The 26,219-nt window shown below is 42.9% G+C and overlaps 1 protein-coding gene across 4 annotated transcripts in view; it reads right to left on the bottom strand.

Moving 5' to 3' along the window:
* The window catches only part of CACNA2D3 (calcium voltage-gated channel auxiliary subunit alpha2delta 3), an 880,032-nt gene that overhangs the window by 594,089 nt on the left and 259,724 nt on the right, over positions 1-26,219 (bottom strand). The window lies entirely within an intron of this gene.

Genomic DNA, 26,219 nt, shown 5'->3' on the forward strand with positions numbered 1-26,219 from the left:
ACAGAATCTCAGATTATAATCAGGGAACTTGGGCCTTTCTCTTCCAGTGACTAGGAAATCTAACCCTCTTACGATTACATTATTCTTATTTCATGGATGTTACATTTCCTGCAATACAATGAAATCCATAGAAGATTATGTAAAAAATCAACTCAAGCAAATATTTCATTCCACCATCCAAGTAAAGGTCATGGCAAAGACAACTACTTCCCATTTTAGGGGGCTTCATATTGCTGAGTACCAAGGTAGGGACGGGAGATGGGGAGCAGAGGGTTAGCCAAGTGCCATTCACTATATAGTTATCTGTGAAGGACTATCAGTATAACCCCCAGGAGATGTCCTAGTCCCTTTAAACTATGAAATCCCAGCTACAGCTAAGAAGCATCAGACGCCTCTTACAAAAGGTACTACAATATCAGGGCTCTCTTATAAAGACAGGATCTAGACCAATTCCCAATCTAATATAGGGTTCTAACATCTCCCTCCAATCAGATGATTTGCTGTTTAAAAGAGAGGAGCCTTCTCTTTAACAAAACAAAAACGAAACAAACAAAATTTAAAAAGGAAAAAAAATGCTTGCCATTATGATAGTTACAAAAGAACTTTCCATGGGTCTCAAGCTTTTCTGAAAATTAGTTTTATGATTTTTTTTTTTTGGTTGATTAAAGCTAACCTTCCTCACTTTTAACATTCCTTTTTTAAATTTGAGGATCCCATGCCATATTAGCCATGCTCTGAGGGAAAAAATGTAGCTCATTAGGAGTGGAAATCTATAGCAGCTACCAATCTTTCTGCCTTTGTTGTTGCCCAGCCTAGAACCTACTCTGTGTACTAGAGGGACTGGCTTCATAACCCTGTAACCAATCATCTCATCTGCCTCCAGGAGCATCCATCCCTCCAGCCCGAGTCTTTAAGCCAGAATGGCTGACCAAAGTGTCACCTCTTTGGACTGCAAGAGGCATCGAATCCCTCCTATTATCAGAGGCAAATCCCCAATGGAAAAGACATCTTTTTCCTTTCTCACAATAAATCAAGCGTAGATCTGTGAAAGGAAACTCAACTTCCCTGGATGTGGGACATCTGCATTAATGAGATGTGTTACGTGAATACAAACTAACCAAATTGAAGAACTTCACAAAAGTTTGAAAAAAAAAAGCAACATACACAAAGAGCAAGATGGTTTCAGTAAAACAGCCTTTGGGATCCTCAACTTGCTGTTTGGTAAATTTAGAAAGGTAGAAAGAGATAACCGACAGGCCAAAGAAGACTCATTTGGATGAACACAAAGACGATATAAAAAAGGCAAAGGTAAAAAGAAAAAAAAAGAAATACTTGGGAGTTCCATATTTTTAACTGTGGCTGGCCATTTTTAAGGACTTTTTTTAACATCCATAAATGGGTTCGCACTGGCACTGGTGTGAATCATCAGCGACATCTAGTGGATTGTAGCGTTATGGTGTCTAGCCGCAGTTTGAATTCACACCAGATCTCGGACCTCAGTGCCTCACCCCATCTTAATATTGTCTGTATGCAGGAAAAAAAAAAAAAAAATAGGTGACCTTGATTTGCTTTAATTCAGTAAGTCTGTCTGAGTTTAGTCTAAAGATATGAACACGGAAGAAACTGTTAAGTTGCTTAGTCAATGTGGCTAGGAGCATGGTTGGGAAGAACCTGAGAAAAATCTAACTGTTGTTCATGAGGAGGCCTGGGTTTTATAAAGCTACATTGTTACTCTGATTGATTTAAATAATTCAAGTGCAAGAAGAAAGGGTTGCACCATAAACAAACACGGAGGTAGTAATTACGTGACTATGGCCAATGCTATTTCACCCCTGTCAAGCATATTATGCTTCAGACATTTTTCAAAATGACTTGACATTTTTTCTGCGTGACATGTTTTGGGTTTGATACAGTGAAAACAGCTGGTTGCCTCCTGCTGCCTAAAAATGCAGCAGCAGAGAAGTAATGTTGAAGGCTCCTCACTTTCCTGCAGGATCTCTTTAAAACCCTGCAAAAGGAGCTCGCTGCTGTCACACGCTGGTCAGAAGGCAGGAGGGTATGGTGGTTAGGGCAAAGCCTTGGCAGGTTCTGAGCTCCTGGTTCCCATTCCCTACCTTACCTGCCCAGGTCCTAATGTCTGACCTTGGGGATGGCACCTACCTGCCAATCCCCCCACCACCCCACCACGGCCAAGTTGGAAAGCACCACCTACCGCCCAGCATTGTCATGACAGGTGAAATACTCAGCATGGTGCCCGAGGTCAAGTCTGGAGTTAGGATCACTAGACTGTAAACTCAGGGCTGGCAACAAGCATGTCTCGTGTGTTTCAGAGTACAAAGAGGGTTGCCAGGATAACAAATAAAAACAAAGGACGTCCGGTTGAATTTAAATTTCAAATTTAACCGGGTGTCCTGTATTTTACCTGGCAGTCCTTCCATTTGCCCAGAGTAGTCCAACAGTAATTATCAATAGCTCCTCTTTCACTTTCAAAAGTCTCTTGATTTGGAGATAACTACTTGTGGATCCCTGACTCCAAGCCCACACCAAGCACTTGCCAATAACAGAAGAGACTCTCCACCATGCATCTTCTTTGACCAAAGGAAAGGCTCTTTTCTGGACGGAAACCCAAGGGAAGCACACGTGTCTGAGACGGTTGTTAATTTGAAAAACCACCCTCTGTTACATACTCAGAAAAATCTGTTTTATGAGAAAGGTTACTTGCTGATAGATCCGTATTGATGACCCTCTCGTGGGGACTTTCCAGCACTCTACACTGCCACGTGACAAGGCAGGAAGCATTTCCTGCTCTTTCTGAGCTAAGCCCAGTCTACACATAAAGAAACAGTCGCAGTGCTGACTTCCGGTAACACATTCCAAAACAAATACAGAGGACAAGAGAACATAAAGAAAGGAAGGGAAGGGGGGGAGGGAAGAAGGAAGGAAGGAGGGACGGAGGGGCAGAAGCAGGGAGCAAACAATAAAGGACTGAGGAGGGAAGAGAGAGGGTAGAAAAGGAAAAACAAAATGCAGAGTAAAGGAAGACACAGAGGTAGACAATACACGCAGACAGAATATCTTCGGCGTAGTATCTTTGAATCAAAAAGAGGATTTTCTGATTTAATGGAATGAAAAGAAATCAAAGTGTAAGATTTTGCAAACAGACACCACCGCCAACGGTGGTTACAGATTATTTTGTAAAATGAAAAAAAAAAAAAATCAAAGAATGCATTTCTTCACCAGGAGAACCATTAAGCATTCAGATCCGACAGTTGACAAATTCAGTTGTTCCGCGGGGACACAGCACCTACACTCTCTGTGTGGCACATACGTTTCACTCCTCGACTGATCTCACTTCTGCACACCAATTGGGGCTGGTATTTATGATGGGCTAATGACAGAGCCAGTCAGGAATGCCAAAACACCATCACTAATATCACCTGGGAAGAATGGCTCAGCAGGGATGTGCATCATAATTAATGTCACCTAAGAAATTATTTTCAACATTCAAAATATTTAAGGGGAGAGTAGGTGGTTATTTCATGTGAGAAACAAAAGCACCGTGTAATTGATTCCAAAATATCCCAACCCATTAAAAGGAGTGGAAAGGCAAATATTATGACAGACCCGTAAAGTACAGTTTACGACAAAGATGGAAGGCTGAAAAAGATCAAAATATTTGGGAGCTATAAAAATTACTGCTGTTTTATGGCATTCTTGAAAAATAAGTATATTTTAAATAAGGCTTTGGGGCCTGATGTACAGTTTGCAGACATCCTGTATCTTTAGAATATAAATAAAAATGTGTGTCCCAGCTCTCTCCAACTAGCAAACTGATGACACAGGCATCTTCTTGCCTTCTCTTGACGGAGATAAGCAAGAGATCGACAGCCGCCTGGAAAGTGACCCAGAGTACACGTTCAGGTTGTAGTTAGTAATCCACCTGTCTGACCCAGAGGACCAACTCAACTCTCATTGAAACCAACTAACCTCCAGTGTGCCCTGGAGTGGCTCATGTCTCCAAGGCTCAGAGTATGCTGATTTTAACTCCTTGGTTGCAAAGAGATGACATGTCCACCGCCAGTCTAGGTCTCTAGAAAAGCAGCAAGACCACTCATTGAATCATGTCTCCCAAAGGCTGTACTCTGTGCTGGTTAACAAAGCAGAACTATGAGATGCTCAAGGGCTGGGTACCAGCTCCTCCCCACATCCCCAGCGCCTGACCCTGGGCTTGGGGTCTCAGAGTCGCTTGCAGCTCAGGGCTTGTTCAAGGAAACTTTCCACAGGGAATCCTGGGGCTTCCCTGTGCCTGATAATGGAGAGGTAAGCACATTGATTTTTCTACATTTTAGAGGAAAAGCCAGATTTGCTCTGCCTTGGCCATTTCTAGTATCCCCAGAGCAGTTCAGATGGGATAGAGCTGAGAAGGGAGAGGGGATGAAAGTGATACCAGTGGCAAATTCCTGAGAAGGAGAAGAGCAGCAGAATGGGAAGGTGCTTAAACAACTCTGAACCTGGTTTCTTTCTCATGTAATCCTTAATCTGTGGCTCAGAGGAATTAAAGAACTTGCCCAAGAACTTGCCCAGCTATTAAATGCACTGGGCTTTGAAATTAGATCGGCCTGACTCCTTGATTTACAATCCTTCATTAGTGGAAGTTTCCTTCAAGGAGGAGGAGCAACTCTGGGTACTTCTCATCTCTTCCTCCTGCATCTCCTCGTTCAGCTCTGTGAACAAGGCAGATGGGATGCAGAGAGGCAGGAATGTGGGAAGAAGATGGAAGTGGGAAGCAAAGGCAGGGTGGAGGAACCCAGTGCCATGGACCACAGCAGTCCAGAAGCTATGGGCATGTGGCAGAGGCTGCCTCCTGGCTGCGTGCCCCATCACCCAGGGTGCAGAGCCCACCAGAGGTCCTGGCTCCATCTGCAGCTCGAGACCTGACTGAAATGCAAAACAGAGCCCTCCCCCAGTGGGATGAAAGCCTCACCATTCTCATCAGTCATGTAGTAAAGCCTGGCTTCAGAGAAGTGCCGGTCCATCAGGAACAGGGATCATCTAATATGCTTCTGGGCACAAAGGGAGAAAGTGGTTGTTGCCCTCAGGGTAAAAACACAAACAGATTCATGGTGTCCTCTGAGAAACATGAAAGTCTGTCATAAAGAGCTCCTTTTTTTGCTTCAACATCAGACCTATCTGCTTTCCTGGAGCCATGAGCCAGAAGCTTCTCTTCTCTTCCAACCAGGGTCCCAGGTTCCCATCAGCTGTACTCACTGCCTGGCCACGGATAAGAACCATAAGTCACTCTAACCATGACTGGCTACATCATTTGTAGGGCCCAGGGCAAAATGAAAGTGCAAATCCCCTTGTTCAAAAATTATTAAGATGTTCAAGGGTAGTGATGTCACCAAGACGGTGACATAGGCTGTTCCTGACTTTGCTCCCTGTCATGAGAACAACTAACATGCATTCAAGGACAGGACGCCACTGAGAGAAACCCAGAAGCAGAGGTGAGGCAGAAGCACCCTCTGCAGCCCAGAGACCCAGGCAGACAGCACTGTGGGGAAGAGAAGCAGTGACACAGCCACCCCATTTCCCCTTCCCCAGGCCAGTGCAGCACCCAGCCAAGAGGTCCCCCCGAACACCCACTTCTTCCAGCCAGAAAAGGGAGCCTGGGGTGACTGCCAACCTTCCCCAGCATTGGGAGCCACTCTGTGGGAGCCCCTTCTCTGATCTCATGCCATGGGGGCTGCAGGAGACTCTTGGGGCCCAGCCGCTGGCAATCTGTCATGAAGAAGGGGGAGGGGCTTGCCATAAACCAGCACTGAATCTTGGAAGACTGAGTTCACACCTGCAGCATCCAGCTGGGCCCCCCAACCAGGGGCTTTGCTCCTCTGCAGAACCAAGTCGGGGTGTACTCTGATCAGAGAACTTGGGGTGGGGGGTGCAGCTCTGCTCTGGAAACCAGTTTGTCCACACTCAGACAAGCACTGAGTCACAGTCCCACCTGCATCCTGGCCCCCTCTGAGCAGAGGGGCTGGCCCTGGCTCCTGGAAGCTGTGTTCAAGGGGCAGGATGGCGGAGCTGCCCCCCCAGAGCAAAGCCAGGACTGGGCGTGCAGACTTCCCAGGCTCTGCGCAAGTGAGAAGGTGATTCATAGCCAAAGCTGAAGTAGCTCCCAGCCCCTCCTATCCCCAGAGCCTGTTTGGGAGACTGAGAGTAGCCTGCATTACCCCCTGCTACTCCGGACCCGGGCCAGGGGGCTGAGCCCTAGCCGCACCCCTATGGAGACCCCATGTGACCAGGTGGCTGGCCACGACTCCTGGAAGCTGTGAGGCCCCGTGGCCCTCGAGCTGAGAGATGGGCAGACGGAGTGAAGCCCAGAGCCCTATGCAGCCCGGAGCTGGGGGTACAACAGGCTTGAGTTGAGACAACAAATTGCTTCACTGCGTTTAGAGCCGCTTCTCCCACTGCATTCAGGCAGGGAACCTACTTTGTAGCTGCGACCCTTGTGGGTTCCAGTCTCCAGGCTGTCTGATGGGGGACGTTTGAGAGCAGGGGGAGCTCCAGAGCCCACTCAGGGGCCCTATACACAGTGGCACTTGGAACGAGAGCGCAGCCCGTGGCTTCTCCCCTGTCTACAGAGCAGCCCTGTGGCCTCCCCTAACCGGGGACTTCAGTGCACACTCGGCCCGATCTGGGCCCCCAAACAACGAGCCATACATGCTCTGGGCCGCAGCCTGGTACCCGGCCAGGGCGTGGGCAGCTAATTCATGGCCCCACCTCACACTGAATATAGCGCCCAGTCTGGACCATGCTGGCAGCCCGGGAGAGAATCCAGGCCACTGCGGAGCCCATCCTACACCTCACTTGGGGTGGGGGCAGGGTGGGGGGAACTGGGACAACGGTATTGCCCAGCTGTTCCCAGCCAGGCACACCTGTGTCCCTGTCCTCAGAGTTGTCATGCCTAAAAATGGACCATAATAGCAGGTCCTACCTGCCCAAACACGTTACCAGCAGACACACACAGAAACCCGTACTGGGCTGACTAGTGAAGAGCTGTTTCTGCTGAGATAAACCTACAAACTCTGAAAGAAGAGCCCCACTACTCAAACGCGCAGATACCAACGAAAGGAATCGAGGACCATGAAAAATCAAATGGATGTTAGCTGAACCGATTGTGCTAATCATGTTACAATATGTGTAAGTCAAATCATCACACTATAGCCCTCAAACGTGTACAGTGAAGTACGTAAATTATCAGTAAAGCTGAAAAAAATGCAAATTGTAACATATTTGCCAAAGTACAGAACCAAAGTTAATATTTTCAGTGTACTTCCATATAAGTCTCCATATCCTGTTTTTCCTTCCTCTTTTATGTAAGTTGATGTATTAACTTTTATACAATAAAGAAAAGCAGTGTCAAATGTACTGTTAAGAAAAAGAAGGTGCTATGGGCTCAAAAATTAATTAATTTAAAAAAATAATTTCAATATGGCAACAGCCCAGAGCATTAAACCAAGCTTGGGGCCCTGTGTCCCCATATAGGACGCAGGCCCAAGAATTCAGCCCTGGCTCTAATACTCCCAGGCGGGTCAGAGAGAAGCCTCGGGCCAGGGGACTGAAAGTCTCTCTGTGACATAGACTAAGGGACTTTCTGCTCAGGAAAGCAAGTACATATCAGGAGATGTAACCCCTGGGCCTGGGCACAGAGCACACACCCCAGAATCAGAAACCAGGACATTTCTGACAGTCAGGCACTGGACAACAGTCTGTCACCAGTGACATGCCGATAGCCACAGTTGACAGAGGCTGACCACACCAGATCTCCACGTTCGATGCCAACCCAATACCTAATTATTCAGTGCCAGCCTCATGCCAGGCACCATGCTCAGGGCCCAGCACAAGATGCATACAAGTCCCACTTGATCTTCCCCAGAACCCCTCTGGGCAGTGTGATCCTGAGGCCTAATAAGAGAATGAAAAGGCGTGGATGCAAGCAGTCTGATGCCAGGGGCTCTGGTCTCTGGCTTCCTGGGGAGGCTACCAGAAGGCAAGCGGCAGACAGAATGGATATTTACCCACCAAACCACCTCTTCTTTCTCTCTTCAAAGAAAACTTAGAAAAGTTAAATTTTGATGATCCCACATATTTCTTTGGTAACCCTCTAAGAAGCATCCCAGATGAGACTCACATCCCCTTTGCCTCCACTGCTAATATTAGCCCCTCCCCAGATGCTACTGACAGACCTTGTCCTCTGTAATGATAGACATACATAAGCACTCACTCCCTCTCTGCGTGATCTTTTTTTTTTTTAAAGATTTTATTTATTTATTTGACAGACAGAGAGCACAAATAGGCAGAGAGGCAGGCAGAGAGAGAGGGGGAAGCAGGCTTCCCGCTGAGCAGAGAGTCCAACGCGGGGCTCGATCCCAGGACCCTGGGATCATGACCCGAGCCGAAGGCAGAGGCTTTCACCCACTGAGCCACCCAGGTGCCCCTCTGCATGATCGTTTTAATCTAAATTAGATCACATTGTCCACGTAATTCTTAACCCTGCCTTTGATTTTTAAAGTTAATATACGTTCTAGGCACCATCCTTGCAATTACCTGCGTATGTGCTTTATCCCTTTTAGCGACTCCCTAGTATCCCATTCCATGCCTCTGCCCCATTCTCCTCAGCCTCTCCCATACTAGTTGGCATGAGAGTGTTTCCGTCAGCAGATGCAGGATGTGGGGTTGATGGTTCGTAGGGTCTGTGCATTTTCAGTTTTATAAACTTCTGTAAACCTGACCCACAGTGTGGCTGTACCAGCAGAGGGCCACTTCCCCCGGCCTTACCAACATCTGATATCATCACCACCACCATCACCGTCACCCATCGTCATCACCATTATTTTGTCAGCCGATCAGTAAAAATATTTCACTGCTTTAATTTGTTTTCCCTTGATTATTAGTTGAAATTGAACAGCTTTTCTTTGTCCGTGTAATTTTACTCCTGTCAACTGACTGTTCATGTCCTTTGCCCATTTTTCTACCGCTTCTTTGTGGTGGATTGATATAAAGGAGTTTTTAATTATAGGATCTTTGTTATTGGTATGAGAGGCTCTGTTTCTATCCCAAGTACTCGTCCTTTGTCTGTTGCAAACATTTCTTTAAACATTTCAACATTGGAAACATTCTCTTCAGAAGTCCCTAGCACCAGAGACCGTGGAGACGGGTACAAACCCAGAAAAGGGCACTAACGTTACAGCACTTGGGGGCTTCAGTGCACAAACTCCAATTTGCTATTTCCTTTGCAAAAAATCCTCAGTGTCCCAGCAGACAAAATGCTGGAAATCACCATGAGGGATGCTGCACGGTGACCAGCACAACCCCAGGGGATTTCTGACAGTAATCGTTACTAGGTTCAATTATCTGCTTTACAAAAGCAGGGCTCATTCTCTCTCTAGCCAGTGAACCCTTACAGGCAGACACTACAATTAGAAGCAAAGAATAAATTAAAAGCACATCTTCTCTGCCATGTGCAATAATGAGCACAGGAGCAGGCTTATTCATATTCTTTAAAGCTATAAGTGAATTATAAAAAAAAAAAAAAGACAATGGACAAAACCAAGAGGTGGTTGACAAGGTTCTCAGTGATGTGGACCACTCATCTGCTGTTGAAAACACCGATGAGAATGCATCTCACCCCAAGGCCCCTCGAATATTTTTTCTTCCGTGATCATCTGAAATTTACTCCCCTAAATATCTTACCATCCTGAAATGAGAAGTGGCCTGGGGCACCGTTCCGCTCAGTGGCCTGAGTCTCTTCTTCTCATATGTATTCATTAAATCCTTATCGCCAGCGGGCCCTGATTCCCAACCCTCAACATGATAACCGTGCAGCAGGAAATAGTTACCTCTCCCAGAAAAGCAAATACGACAACAGCTCTCCCCCCACGGAGGCCAGGTGAACTTTTCAAATCGGAGCTGGATTCTGCCACATGGGAAGAACATACATCAGTAACTTGAATCCCATCCGCAGACACTCCCAAGGGACCCCCAAGGACCTCCTTGCTCAAGTGCAGGAGTCACCTGCTCACCTTTTTCCCATTTTTAATCTATTCAACTTACAGGTAAGAGGTGAAAGGCAAGGGAAAGAAACAAAGAGAGAGCCCTGGGTGCTTGACTCATGGTGTTGGGCACCTCCAATTGCTGCTGGCTTCCTGCATGGTCCCACAAGCTCAGGGAAATATTCTGAAATCTTTTCCTTTATAGGTAAATCCAAGAAAAGATGAATGAATGAATGAATGAATGAATGAAGAAACTAATGAATAAATACTCAGGGTATACCCTTGGTATGCAAATGCTGCAGATGACAGCTCTCCCCACACACCACTCACAAGCTCGCTGCAGGATCGTATCTTACAAGGTGTCTCTGGCTTCCTCTGAGAGCAGAGCCCCCCGTGCCCTGGGAAGAGCATCCTGTGGACTGTAAAGGGGGACTTGGGACAATGTAGAAGCAGTAGCATTAAACATGGTGGGAGGCAATGCTGTGGCCCAATGGAGTAGGAGAATGGAAACAACACCTACTCAACTCTACTGCGTTCAACCCATACCTCTGACAGTCTGCTTTCCAAGGTCATTACAACCTCCTGTCGCTCATCAACACCAGCTCTGAGAAAGGCCAGGGAAATAAGCATCCACAAACAGAAACAGAGGAGGCTTTCTAGAAAGTGTTAAGACTTAAGCCTCATTCATGGAATTGAAACCAGTTCATTTCCGACCCTAGGCCTATCACTGGGTCCCATGGAACTTTGGGGAACTTAGCTACCTTTTCTAAGTGTCAGTTTTATCATTCGTGAAGTGGAAGCAATAATAATAGCCACCTCCACCAGACTGGTGTGAGGGTTAAATGTGACGGTGAGGATCCCTCCAACCGCTACCTCGCCCTACAGTCTAAAGTATAAGACACACCTTGGGATTCTGAGTCAAGATCCCACAACTCCTCTCAAATGATACCCTGAGGCAGGAGAGGGACCTGGCAGGAGGTATGATTAAGATTCAAGGTTAAAACCTGCAGCTGGGGGGCGCCTGGGTGGCTCAGTGGGTTAAGCTTCTGCCTTCGGCTCAGGTCATGATCCCTAGGGTCCTGGGATAGAGCCCCGCATCGGGCTCTCTGCTCAGCAGGGAGCCTGCTTCCCCCTCTCTCTCTCTGCCTGCCTCGCTGCCTACTTGTGATCTCTGTCAAATAAATAAATAAATAAATTCTTAAAAAAATAAAAAATAAAAAAATATTAAACCTGCAGTTGAGGTTATGGCATAAGAGACCCATAAAGTCTATCTAGGTGTCTCCACACCAAAGGGAATTTTGCTGAGTTTAACCTGATAGTTAATGTTGTCTCTGGAGTGGAATAAATAAAGCCAGAGACAGTTAAGTTCCAGACATCTGTCCCTGCTAAGTCATTTCTAAGAGCGCGGTGGTGCTCCTGGAAATTTAAATGGGAAGGCATGCTCCCAGAACCACCTGCTCTGCAGTTCAATGTCATTATTTATTCAGAAGGTCACAGAAAAATTTGGCACAGAGAGTCAAAAAGAAGTGTAGAATATTAAAAATGCCTGGTATTTAATAATGAAGACAGAATACTTCAGGCAATTACAAGAGAGATTGCCCTTAGAGCCATTTATGAAACTGGAACAGGAAGAGAAAATATGTCCTAGCAGCAGTCTCCTGTTTGTGCGCCTTGTCTGACACAGAAAGAAACCTGTTTAAACAACAAGGAAACCAGACTGAGCAACTAGCTAGCCTCGTGTTCCAACGCTGGCTGATGATGATGTGGGGAAATTGTTCCAGGTCTTTTGCTCTCTCTGCTTACTTTGAGGAGGGGCCTCTGATTGACTATCTGCCATGAACTCCTAGGAGGGTACAGGCATGGCCAAAGGTGGTTTGAGTTCAGCCCACCTTTGGACATGAAACACCCACTTGTGTGGCCCACCAGGTTCCCAAAGAAGCGTGAAATGGCTCACATGCTAAGCCTGGGCAGCCCTCCTGCTGCAGAAGTTACTACCAATTCCAGAAACATCACCTATCTTCTCTTTGGCAAATGATGCTTTTTAACCTCCTTCCTCATGGGTATCTAACTCTTGAGATGATCCTTCATTTTTTTCCCCCAGTTGTTCAGTCCTTCTTAAGATATTCATTGAGTCCCAGCCATGTGCCTAAGCCCCAATCACAATGCCAAAAACCAGACGTGGTGTCTGCCTCACGGAGCTTGTAGTCCGCAAAGGAGGCAGAGACTAAATATGCAATTATAAGTGTAATCAACGTCTCTGCATATCGAGAGTATTGGTTAAAATAATAATCACAATGGTGACGATGGTTACGCCAAACTGGGATCATCTTCTGTACTAGACAGTGTGCCGAATACTCCATGTGGTCAAAAACCCCGTGGGAGCTTGACACCCATATGGGAGAGTATCACCAACCTAATTACACAGAAGAAACTGGGACTCCGACAGGCTAAGAAATTTGCCCTGGGTCTCGCCACTAGCCAGGAAAAAAGCCAAGGGTCAACCTCGCACCTTTCAACCTTTAGAAGATATTCTCTGGATAGCTAATACCTCCTCATCCAGAATGTTAATCAACAGATATAATGAATCCTCTTTTATTGCCTCATAATCAAAAAAAGCATTTTGAACAGACTAAAGCTGGCCTTGGCCCACTGTGCTCTTGACCTGAGTTTCAGAAAATATTATATGAAGCTGTAAAACCTTCTCCTCTCTATTCTTGCTTCTTTTCATCAGAACCACCTCTACATTTCAGCCAGTCTCATGGAGTGAAATGACAAAAGTCTTTAAACCTAGAAAAAATTTTTCCTCGTGGTGGTTGTATGTTCTCGGTCACCTGAAACCTTTTAGGAAGAAGCATATATTATGAATACGTTCATATGCACAACATAATCACTTCCAAATAGGTCAAGGCAAAGGTTTGATTTGGTTCTGAATTTAACTATACAGCAAACAAAGGTTTGGAGCAAAGCAAGTCATTTTATTTCCACAGTTAAGTTCTTAAAATCACACACACACTGCACACAAACGGACACATGCATGCACACACATATATATATACATAATACACATGTGCACACACATGCACTCACATACATACACATATACACATACACACACACATGCACATACACACATACATACATGAACACAAAGGTCCTTCTATATTACTCATAAGAATCTCTTTAAACCTAAAATAATAAAATTGTTGATGGGGGTGTCTGAAAATGATACAATCAAGGAATCTTTTCTTGAAATTTCCCTTTTTCAAGTTTAAAATAGGAAGTATATATCTACTTAGAAGAAGGGGGGAAAAAAGAAAGAGAATTTTTTTCTCAGAGATGTTTCCCTCAGGACAATGCTATGCAGTAGAAGTTGCTGGATTTCCTATAAGAATGAGCATGCAACCTATGGAGAAATGATTGCTATCCTTCCCATACGAAATGTCACAACCTCACGAACTTAGGTAGCTCTAGATCAGGAAGGAAAATCAAACCAGCTCTCCCCCCACACTCCAACTCCCCCAGTGGCCTGAAGTAACATGAAGTCAGACAGATCACATGACTTTCCCAAGGTCACACAGCTGATTAGCAAAACTTCAGGCTCCTAACGTAATGAAATACTTCAAGGAAGAAAATTATCTTTCCCCCTTTAACGACTACCAGCATGAGAAAGGCTATTTTGTTTTCAATGTTATTTGCTTATTTTTTCTGTTGTTTGATTATGCTATGGACAAGTGCAATGTAAGATCTAGGATTTTCCATGAGGGACTGGCAGATTCTTAAAGATTTTAACAGTATTCTAAGGGGATGACACTGTTGGAAATTCCCTTCCTAGTAGACACAAAGATTCAGATGACTTCCAATCACAACCATTTTGCTGCTGAACAGTCACTCTCAGAAACTGATTATGTCTCCCCCAGAACTCCTGCTTGTAATGTGAGAGGCTACCCCTACTACAGACATACTACATCTGTAGCTCTGATTATGCCAGATAGGAAGGTAGGTGGGCACCTGCCCAAAAGAGGAACCCCAAGTTGTAAGAGCATGTTTCCCGTCTAATTTTTCTCCTTTCCAATTTTAAACATATGTTCTCTATAGGTACATATCTGTTAAATAAAACAACTTGATAAATATTCATTTACTATAATATTCATTAAATATAATTAATTAGTTTACAATTAATTAGTGTATTCATATATTTGTAACTACATACTGAGTGGCAGAAAAATATTTTTGGGTGAGGAAAATTAGCAAATTCATGAATTTATTACAAGCGACAACAAAAGCCAACTCTTTTAATAAAAGGCTGCCATTAATATATGAAAATGTCTTTGACTATTACGGCAATAATTGAATCACTTCTGGTCAAGCCATTTGTATTTATTCGAAGAAAGGATCAGATGTTTTTCCAATTAAAATAAACAGATGACAACTTCATAAATTACTCACAGTGCACTGAGGTGATCACCCGTCAACTGTGGATTTTAGTAATTATACCACCATTGTGAATTTCTATTAATTCTAATAAGTACTTGTGGACGTCAACCACATGTCAGGTGCCTGCCCTCATGGAGCTTATGTTTTGCTGATGGAGACAGAAAATAAACAAGCAAACCCTAGTGGTGTGCTCCATGAACAGAAGAAAGTGAGTCAGGAGCAGAGCAGACACAAAGAGTTGGAGGCAGCTGTTAATCCCACATTTTGAGCAGGCCATGTAGTACTCTGTAGGTACATGGGGAGTTCATTTTTTGTTCTCAGAATGAGTGAAGTATGAGTGTAAGCAAATATGTAACCCAACCCTGTTTACGTTTTAAAAGGTCACACTTGTTACTATAGAGAAGACAGATCTAATGTCCAACTGAGGAGGGGTCTCCCTTATGTTTATGATTCTAATAATATCAGTAAAGCTATGTTTAGTCATTTTTACTAAGTCCTTCTATTTTATTAAGAGATTTTTTTTTTTCAGGGCACCTGGCTGGAGCAGTCAGTAGAGCATGCAACTCTTCTTGACCACAGGGTTGTGGGTTCAAGCCCCATGTTGACTGTAGAGATTACTTAAAAATAAAACCTTTTTTAAAAAAAAAAAAAAAAGAGTTTTGGGGGATGCCTGGATGGCTCAGTCGATTAAGCCACTGCCTTTGGCTCAGGTCATGATCCAAAGGTCCTAGGATCAAGTGCCACATTAGGCTCCTTGTCCAGAGGGGAGCCTGCTTCTCTCTCTGCCTCTGCCTGCCTCTCTGCCTACTTGTGCTCTCTCTCTCTGACAAATATATAAATAAAATCTTTTTAAAAAAGAGTTTTTCATTTCATGGGTTTCTGGGTCAGAATTTACCACTTTAAAGAATTTCTTCTTGAAGAATTTGATAGACCTTTTCAATAACCCATGATAACTATCATCTTAAATTTCTTGCCTTACAAGATTTTGTCCAGTGTAAATTAAGGTTCATATTACAACTTGTGGCTCCATGACCCAACATAAGTTATTGGTCTTTGAAGCCATCAGACTTGGGTATGAATTCTGACTCATCCACCCACTGCTGTAAAACCTTGGGCACATCACGGGGTCTCTCAATCTTGTTTCTCCATGTGTCAAACAGAGATAATAACAGTATCTATTTCATAGGATCATGAAGAGGAAATAAATGAAATAATGTCTGTTAAGTGTTTAAGCCACTGCCTGCACTTAATACATTTTTGATAAGGGTGTCTATTATTCTTATCATTGTTATCTAGTCTATTCATATTAATTAATCAACAAAGAGAAATATCCTAAAATTGTCATGAAAGAAGTTCTAATGTGAAGAATTAGGATTACCATACCAAAGACATATTGTAGGCATTACAAACATCTACATCACAAACTAACCTGAAACTATGAAAGATGAGGATTAATTCATCTGAGTACAGATGCTTAGGTGCTTTATGAATAGGCTTAAGTGAGAACAGAAAATTTCTGTTGAGTTGTCTACTTTCTGGATTGCCAGCAAGTTCAAGTTTTACTCAAAAAAATAAATAAATAATAATAATCAATAGCAGTTGTCAAATCCCTGGACCACAAAGATACTTGGTGAAAAATCAGCAACTTAAGGACACTACCACTGCAGCCAAACAGTTTTCTAGAGAAAGATTCAAGGTTAATTTCAGGGGTCTGCCAATGACCTCTGCAGTTAGCAATCTTCACAAAAGACATTACAGTTTCTAAAATGTACTGTGGGAACTCTGAATGTTACAATTAAAGAGCCACTAAGGGTTTACCTAACATTACTGTAGATATTCCATGGTGGTCCTGGTGTCCCAAAATGCCCCTGTTAGCCAAAATGGCTGATGTCCAAAACACCACAAACACACTGTGTATATGAAAACAATAAAACTAAATTTTAAAAGTATTTGTAAATTGGAACATTCAATAAAGTTTAAACTGGTAATATTTCATTGTGTTTAAAATATATTATTTAAAACAAATGTGTTTTAAGCAAATATTTATTTTAAATAAGTATTCCCAGCTTTGAGAAAGCCTGATTGGGAAAACCCAGAAGTTAAAAGAATCACAAATGAACCAATAAGTTTGTTAAGAAAGCAAATGCTCTCAAAAGCAGTAACTCAGACTTATATAACCACTATTAGCTACAAATTGAAATATACATGGTCATGATAAAAAAAAAAAAAGAATACTATAGCAAGAAAACTAGGACAGTGAGGAAAACACATAGGCATTTTACCAAATTGCATTTGTTAATGAAATTAGATACAAGATCCGGAGTTTCTAAACACAAAAGTAGCATAGAAAAAAGGTCACTAATATGTAAATGTTGTATAGACACATAAAAAATAACTTTGAAAGGAGCAAATAATGCAATTTTCCCCCTATGATCTATAAAGTAAGATGACTGGTCAAATAAAACCAAATCAATTATTCTCGCTATTAAGTTGCCTTTTTTGTCTAAATTTGTTAATATTAATCCCTTTATTGGGATTTAGAACACATGATGGTACTAATATAACTAAGCTATAGAAATGATAACTTTTTAAGAAACAATATTTGCATTTTAAGGTTATCAACAAAAATGCACTTTTCTCTTTCTTTCAGCCAGAAAATGGCCCTGTTTGGTACTTTTGGAACAAAGAAGTCAATATTTATGTAATGTTAGAATGCAGAATATCAAAACACTGGAGGCTATCCTGCTATATATGATGTATCATTTCTGTCTCTTCATGCCATAAGTAAGTGTTTCCTACTGCCAATTAATCAAATTCAATAAACTTGGTATTTTTAGAACACCTAGCACATGGATGGAACTATATTAAAATATAATGAAGAAATTTATAGAGATTTTTTTTTTTTTTTTTGACAGAGAGATCACAAGCAGGCAGAGAGGCAGGCAGAGAGAGAGGAGGAAGCAGGCTCCCCGAGAGAGCAGAGAGCCCGATGCGGGGCTCGATCCCAGGACTCCGAGATCATGACCTGAGCCGAAGGCAGCGGCTTAACCCACTGAGCCACCCAGGCGCCCCTAGTGAAGAAATTTATAAAAATCAGTCAAAGCTATGATTATGATGTCCATCATACAATAAAAAATTACTAGACACATGAATAAGGGAAAGAAAAGTCACTTCAAAATAAAAAAGGAGTCAACAGACACAGAAATGACCCAGGTGCTGGAATTATCAGAGAAGAAATTTTAAAATTTTGTAGCTGTGTTCAAGGACTTAAATAAAACAACAATATGACTATAATCAGTTCACAGACAAGGAATTTCAGCCAGAAATAGAAACTATAAAAAAGATTTAATGAAAATCCTCAAACTAAAAGTGCAATATATAAAATAAAACGTTCACTGAATGAGTTTAACAGAAGAAGAACAGGTCAGTGAACCTGGAGTTAACAGGATGTAGGTTGGAAACAAACAAAACAGAGCCACAGGGACATGTGGGACAAGGTGAAGCTGTCTAACATAGGTGTGACTTAAATTTCTAGAAGGAAATGTAAAAAGAATGGGGCAATAAAATTTTTAAGAAATCATTGTTTAAAATTTCTAATTTATTCATTTATTTTATTTTATTTTATTTTACTTTTTCAGTGTTCCAAGATTCATTGTTTATGCACCACACCCAGTGCTCCATGCAATATGTGCCCTCCTTAATACCCACCACTAGGCCCTCCCAACTCCCTACCCCCCTCCCCTCCAAAGCCCTCTGTTTGTCACTCAGAGTCCACCATCTCTCATGGTTCGTCTCCCCCTCTGATTTCCCCAACTCCCTTCTCTCCTTCCCCCAATGTCCTCCATGTTATTCCTTATGTTCCACAAGTAAGTGAAACCATATGATTCATTTATTTTAGAGACAGGGAGCATGCATGTGAGCAGGGGATGGGTAGAGGGAGAGAGCAAACCCTCCAGTGGACTCCACCTTGAGTGTGGGACCCGACACTTAACCAACTGAGCCACCCAGGCTCCCCATTATCAAAATATTTTCAAATATGTTAAGAATATTCAACAGTCTCAGCAACCTCCAAGTAGTATAAAGAAAATCACATCTAAAAACACCCTTGACTTATCACACTATGCAGTGTACTGAAAATCAGAGATAAGGAGAAAAGTCATGAAAGTAGCAAAGAAAAATGACTTACTGTATACAGAGGAATAAAGATAAAAATGATGGCTGACATCTCATCAGAAACATTAAAGATCAGTAGAGAATGGAATTATATCTTCAAAGTGCTAAAAAAAAAAATCATAAACTGTCAAGTAAAAATTCTATAACCAGCAAAATTACCCTTCAAAAATGAAGGTGAAATAAAGATATTTTTAGGTAAACAAAAGCTGAGAGAAGTTGTGGTTCCCAGACATGCAATGTAAAAATATAATAGTAAAATAAATAAAAATGCTAAAAGAGGTTCTTCAGGCTGAAGAGAAATGGTAACAGATGGAAACTCAAATCCATAGGAAGGGATGAAGAGTGCCAGAAATGGCAAATGTGTGGGTAAATAAATTGCTATCTTTTTTTCCTATTTAATTTCTTAGAAAACTGCTGATTAAACCAAACATAAAGCCGAATAAAAATAACGCTTTTATGTGATTTATAACATGTACGGAAGTACAATATACCATAATACCACAAAGGTAGGTAGAATTGCACCGTTGAAAAGTTTTTGTTCCACATGAAGTGGTACTTCATACACTAAATTAAGTCTAGATACACTGTACACTTAAGGATGCTCACTGTAATCCTTAAAGCAACAACTTAAAAAATATACTTTAAAAGGCAGATTAGAACTTTCCTGGAGGCAGGGGTCACATCTCAGTTTTGTGGAAGTCCCACCACCTAGAACAGGGCTTAATATATACTGAGAACATGCTAGAACAGGGCCTAACATGTACTGAGTCCTGGATAAATGTTAAGTTAAGCAATACATAGACATATGTGAATAAAATTAACAGCATAGAAAATGGCGAGCATCAGAAAAGAAGCAGAAAGAAAATGTCATTAGCGTTTAGAGGTGAGAAAAATTATTATGTGAAAAGCAGATAAAAGTTTTGCACTTATGGGAAATAAAGATATTATGGGTTCTCTGTGTCTGGGGTCATTTCTTCTAGCTGTGGTGGTAGTGAACTCTAGACTCTCTACCCTGCCAAGGCTCACTGCTGGGGGCTTTGCTCCAAGGTGCCTTGAACTCCCAGGTTCTGCTAGTTGTGCATCGTGATAATGCTCTGTCCCTCTCTGTCATGTCATTTATCATGACTGAAATGTAATAATTATTTACATCACTGTGGCTTTAATATCCATCACTACTGTTAGATGGTGCATATTGTGAGAAAAGACAGCATCCGCTGAGCTCACGGTCATACCCCACAGCAGACACTGGACACAGAGGAGGTTAAGGACAACTACCTGTGGCATGGCCGCCGCACTTGGGAGATGGATGAAATCTTAGAAACTGTGTAGATGCTACAAGTGCATCATTTCATAGAGGAGCAAAGAGACCACAGTAGCAGATCTCTGAAACACATAAATGATCCAGGTGGATGGGATCTACTGGAACCCACATTTCCAGACCTCTAGACCAAGGCTCTCTGGGTTGGGTCAAGTGGAGGTTCCATCTGCCAACCCTTCTTAAACTTTCACATGACCGACAGTCAGGGTACTATGTCTCACATGGGACCACCAGACAACTCATTAACACAAAGCCCAGTCCTGCATGGACCTTATGAAAAGCTGTAACAGGGGCGCCTGGGTGGCTCAGTGGGTTAAGCCACTGCCTTCGGCTCAGGTCATGATCCCAGGTCCTGGGTTCGAGCCCCACATCGGGCTTTCTGCTCAGCGGGGAGCCTGCTTCCTCCTCTCTCTCTGCCTGCCTCTCTGCCTACTTGTGATTTCTCTCTGTCAAATAAATAAATAAAATCTTTAAAAAAAAAAATAAGATTTCATAACCACTGCCTTAGTGTCCTCAGCCAGAATTAGGAAGAAAGCAGCTGCCACTGCAGTGTGAATGACTGAAACCCTCTTTAAAAAAAAAAAAAAAAGAAAGAAAAGCTGTAACATTCTAGCCAAATGAACAAAACAATAGTGTGTGTACACAGAGAGTGTGTATGTGGCAACTGAGAAATGGCTTTCATTTTTAAATGTGTATGCACAGAGATTCTGGGGGAACATTTACATGTCAGTCTTGTGCATCTATGACCTGTGGCGCCTAACTAAGAAATATCCAAATGTAATATCTTAAAATGCAGAGGACTAACGTCACTCCCCCTCCCCACCGCCAAGCTGATAAAAAGGAAAAAAAAATGGGCATGGTCTCATAAGTTAGATCAGAAAGGGGGGGTGTTATTTTAATAGAAAAAGTGAAAACCTCCTTCTCTTGTCATTTATTTTCTTGTCTACGTGACCCCTGTGTTTCTTGATAATGAACAAAAAGCCGATTCGCTACCTCTAGGAAAAGCATCATTTCTAATTCTGGGGACAGGGTCTTCTGTGCTCTGCCTCCTCCCTCTGCAAGGAGCTCGATGCCTCACTGAGGCAGAGAGGACAAGGATGGATTGGGGCTTGACAGGAGTGCATGAAAAATCTTGTGAGGATCATGATTTCCTCTGCTCAGAAAGAACTTCTACTAAACCCATCCTATAGTTATACCCAGAACATGTGAGTTTCCCCAGGGCAAAGGCTCACTGACCTGCCGGAAGGTGCTGTCAGGGAAAAGGACAGCTCTGCTCTCCTGCTCTCCCTCCACTGCCCTTTCTCAGCCTTTCTGGGAAAGACTTTCTTCTCCCCATGAATGCTGATACAGGCTCCTACAGTGGCGGACCCTGGAGCTCCTGAGCCAGCCCCCCCCTTCACCAGGGTCCCCCTCAGCAAGGACCTTCCCACTCTAACAGGTCTGGCCAGGAGACAGCGGTGGGAGGCTGCCCCGGGGAGGATGGTGTATCACCACGTGGAGATTCCCCATCATAGTGTCGGACTCCTTCCCTCCAAACTCCCGACCCCAACACTGCAGTCAGGCCACTGCATTTGCAAGGTAGGTCTGTGACTTGGGGATGACCAGGAGGGGACGTTCAAGACACTCCATTCCCCAGTTCCCTCCCACTCACACTTTTGTTATCCCTCTGTATGTCCCCAGGCTTTTTATTTTCCTATTTCTTACAAAATAACAAAGAAAAATTATTATAGAAAACTTTGCAATTGCAAAGCCTTCTGTAGGCTACACAATTTAAAACCACGTGGTTTGTTTTTTTTTTTTTTCTGCTGTGCACCAGCTCTGTGCAATTGGCACTTACTGGAGACAGCTTTCAAAGAAAATATGTTTGCGGTTCAAAGATAAGCAGGTTTTTAGTAAACTGTCAAAAGGACTTTTTTTTCATCTTCTTCACTGCCAATGGAAAAACCCAAAAAGAAGGAGTATATAAGAGGGGGAAAGCATTCTCTCCAAGTTATGCTACACGTGTAGACCTAGTTTTCTGGAAATTCATCAATGGACAGGATAATCGGGGCCAGCGTCTGCTCCCACCACTCCAGCCTTACCTCTCGTTGGGTTGAATGAAGGCAAAACACCAAAGTAATCATATGTTATAATTAAGACACAGGTTTTTTTTTTCAATTGTTATCATTATAATTATCCATCTCATATGAGCTTTACATTAAAAAAAAAAACCTAAACCTATGTTAATTCAAAGCACAGAATAAAAAATCAAAGATGCCCTTTAACAAGGCCTCTGTTCAATTATAACTATAAATTGCCCAAGTGGAGAGATATCAGAGGGTAAAGAACAAAACCAAGAGAAAACCCATCTTGGAACCCTCAGGCCACCCATGGAGAGGGACAAGCCAGAGAGAAGGCTGAACTGACCCTCATGCTAACAATAAAGTTTTCCGCCCAACAAAGAGGACCAAGCAGTTCCGGTTTCCACGGAGGCTGCTGTATGGTGGGCTGTACGTGGGCTACCCTTCCAAGGCTGGATTCTGCTTGTTGTCCCCATATAGTATTTATTCAGAATAAGCTAATACCGCGTTAGAGGATCTTACAAAGGGGACTGCTGATATCAAGGCCAGAAGCCCACGAGAAAAACATCAACCTCTAAAGAGACTGTAAGACAACATTTAAATGAAAAATAAAATCCTGCCCACCAAGGAGGCATGACTTTCTTCCCACAACTCTTGATTATTCTACCAATGAGAAGCAAATCCTTCACTTTCAAAGCACTGATGCAGACTCTAATCTAAATGGAAAGAGACAGACCCATCATTTCTTTTCTACTTTGGGGACAGGGGTCTAAGACTCGAAGCTAAAAAGTTCAGGAAATTTTACAAAAGCACCGTTTTGTTTTGTTTGTTTGTTTGTGTACGGAAACAGACTCCCAGCTCTCTCAGAACTAATAGCACGGGGACACCCTCCGCATTAGCTCCCTATGAGCAGATGGTAGTCTGAAATTTTTTTGATAAAAACAATCCATTGGCAGGGGTTGTCAAGAGGTCAGTGGAACCCAGATTAACAATTGATCAGCTCTAATGGACTGCTGTAGCAATAAACCCAGAGCCCGTGCGCAGACCTGCTATCCCAGTGACAGCGATGGGGCTGACATCCAAGCTGTTAAGACTCGCATTTAATAGCATTGAAACTTTGCGGCTTCAAAACCTTCATCGAAGAAGACATGCGTTCTTCCACGCACATTCATTTTCTCAAAGCCTTCTCTTTCACAGGTTCTCACAAAAACACACATGGTTTACTCTGACCCAAAGAAGACTTCACCAAGGTCTGAGGTCCAGGTAGTAAATGACACTCTGTAATAATGACAGATTATTTCAACCTCTACTCTCATTCAGACCATAGCTATAGCCCCTGATATAAACTGGGCTCCCCTTCTTTGTGCCCAAGAGAACAAAAACTGCAACTCATTTTCTCAGTCTCTCTATCTGTCTCTGTCTGTCTTTCTCCTTTGGAGAGAGATGCTAATGCTGCATTTACACCTATAACACCACATTTGACAAGGGAATCAACTGCTCTACACTAGAATTCCACTGAAAGTTTCAATACTAGGAAGTCAGAGCACTCTTGAAAGTAACACTCACTTCTTAGGGACAAAAAAGGATGGTTCTAGGTTAGTTGAGTTAAACCACAGAACATTTGTCCTCTGCTAAAGAATAATCCCCTCAGGTCATTACATCATTACCTCCCTTGCCCATTCATGTTCTGTAGACAACTGATCTCAGAATAAACTTGACTATATGAGCCCTAAACACCACCAGATTTTTCCAATAATCTTTTTCACTCTCCTATAAACTCACTGCTTCCTGTTGGACCAGTGGATGCAAATATTTGGTCCAGAAAAATCCAAGAACAAGGACAGTCTCTTCCATAAGTATAATACAAGGAAATCAGGAAATTCAACATTAATCCATCATTATTATCTAAAGCAGAGTCCATTTTCAAATCTTAGCTTCTGGTTCTGGATCCGTCACATTTCATTGTTACATATCTCTTGCATTCTGTAGTCTAGAACAGGTCCTCAATGTTTCTTTCTCTTTCTTGACCTTGGAAGGTTTGAAGAGGAGTCCAGCCAGTTACTCTGTAGAAAATTCCTCAATCCAGATTTGTCTGATTTCTTTTTAAGATTTTATTTATTTATTTGACAGACAGAGATCACAAGTAGGCAGAGAGCCAGGCAGAGAGAGGGAGAAGGAGGCTCCCCGATGAGCAGAGAGCCTGATGCGGGACTCGATCACAGGACCCTGAGATCATGACCTGAGCCAAAGGCTGAGGCTTAACCCACTGAGCCACCCAGGTGCCCTTTGTCTGATGTTTTATCATGATTAAATTCAGGCTACACATTCTGGGCAAGAATTCTACATCAGGATGCTGTCCTAAAGCTCAACACACATCCAGAGGCATTTGATGTCACTTTGTCTCATCAACAGTGACACTAACTTTGATTACCTTTTTAAAGTGGCATCTGCCAGGTTTCTCCCATGGTAAAGTTGCTATATTCCCCTTTGTAATTAATAAGTAACTTATGGGCAGATACTTTGAAACTATCAATGTTCTATTCTTCAACGAAATTTTTCCTACTAGTTTTAGTATCCACTGAAGATTCTTGCCTGAATTACTACCCTAATCTTCTATCTCCACCATCTCTCCTGTATTTATTGACATTCTACTGTAAGAGCTTTCCCTATTCTTTGTCATTTTAAAAAAAATAGGCTGCATGCCCAGCTTGGAGCCCAATGTGGGGTTTCAATTCCAACCCTGAGATCAAGACCTGAGCTGAGAGATCGAGAATCGGACACTTAACTGACTGAGCCACGCAGGTGCCCTGAGCTTTCCCTTCTTGTTTATGTATATACTTATTTATCATCTATGTCTATTTATTTGTATCTTATTTGAGTGGACCCTTAGAACTAGAGGGATTCTTATTTTACTCAACATTATAATCTCACTTGAGTTTCTCTGAGTTGGGTTTTGGTAACTTACAACCAGAATATTCCCCCAGGAGAAGGAGAAGGTTTCTCTTGGCAACATATTCAAGAGGTCCTTACAACCCTCCTAGTCACAAAGTTGCTTCCTGATGCTTCCATTCAAAATCTCTGTCCCACTCTAAGAACTCCAAACTCTCTGAAGTGGAGGCACACTCAAAATGAGGCCAGTACAGGACCCCTGGGTCTTCCTACAGCCACCATGTAGACCTGGCTGGAGGCAGCAAGGTGCTTCTTCAGCTGACTCCTCTGCCCCTTCTTCTGTGCTTTTGCTCAAAGAGCTGGGCTGGCCTCCCTGCCCCTCTCCTGACATTACCAATAGTCCCTGGCATTTCTCCACCCACCTCTACCCCCGGAACCTCTTGTGCTTGGCTACAGTCCTGGCTCTCTTTGCTTCATATGTTGGTGTTTATGCCTGAAAAGGACCACCAAATGGTGGGTTTGACAGTTTCTCTTTCCTCTCCAGACCCTTTCTTCATCCTTCTTCACGTAGCTCAATTTCAGAAGACTGAACTACATCAACCCCACCAGTACTTGGCTTCAGCCAATGGTGGGTACCAACAAGATATCAGAAGGCTAGACTCCGTTATCCGTTATCCCCCTAAATTTCATCTTTCTAGCTCATCAGGATTGGCTGTGCATCTCTATCAAATACCCTTTCCAGATAGCGACCCCTCCTTGGTTCTGGAAACCACTCCTTCCTCTTGCTCCTCAGGCCAGGAGTGTGGCTTGCCCTGGGATAACACCATCACTTGTTGGTTTCTTGGTTTCTCTAACCATACCTTTGTAAATACTCCCTTTATTAAACTTTCTTCAATTACTCCCATTTGGGTGCACATTCTTTTACCCATAAGGCAAAAAATATAGATGGGGAGGGATGAGAAGAGGTTCATCCACGGAATGAAGACACCAAAGGCTATTTTTGTAACACCACCTTTTTTGTGCTTGCATATTTATGTCTGCCTTTATCATTTCCAATAAATGAAAATACAGCAAAATAAACACTACTTCCTAACTGTGACCACATGCCACTAGAAGAGATACATTCTAGCAAAGAACAGACTTAAGGATTAAGATTCACTCCTTCTGTTTACCTAGCAGTGAGGAAACACCATAGAACTCAAAATGAGAATACAGGTAAGATTTCCTTCAAGAGGAAGAGGGACTCAAAGGAACCTCCAAGTATTACTCGATTCACTTGCTACCTTTTAAAATGTT

The sequence above is a fragment of the Lutra lutra genome, chromosome 1 (assembly GCF_902655055.1).
Source record: "Lutra lutra chromosome 1, mLutLut1.2, whole genome shotgun sequence".
Lineage (NCBI taxonomy): Eukaryota > Metazoa > Chordata > Mammalia > Carnivora > Mustelidae > Lutra > Lutra lutra.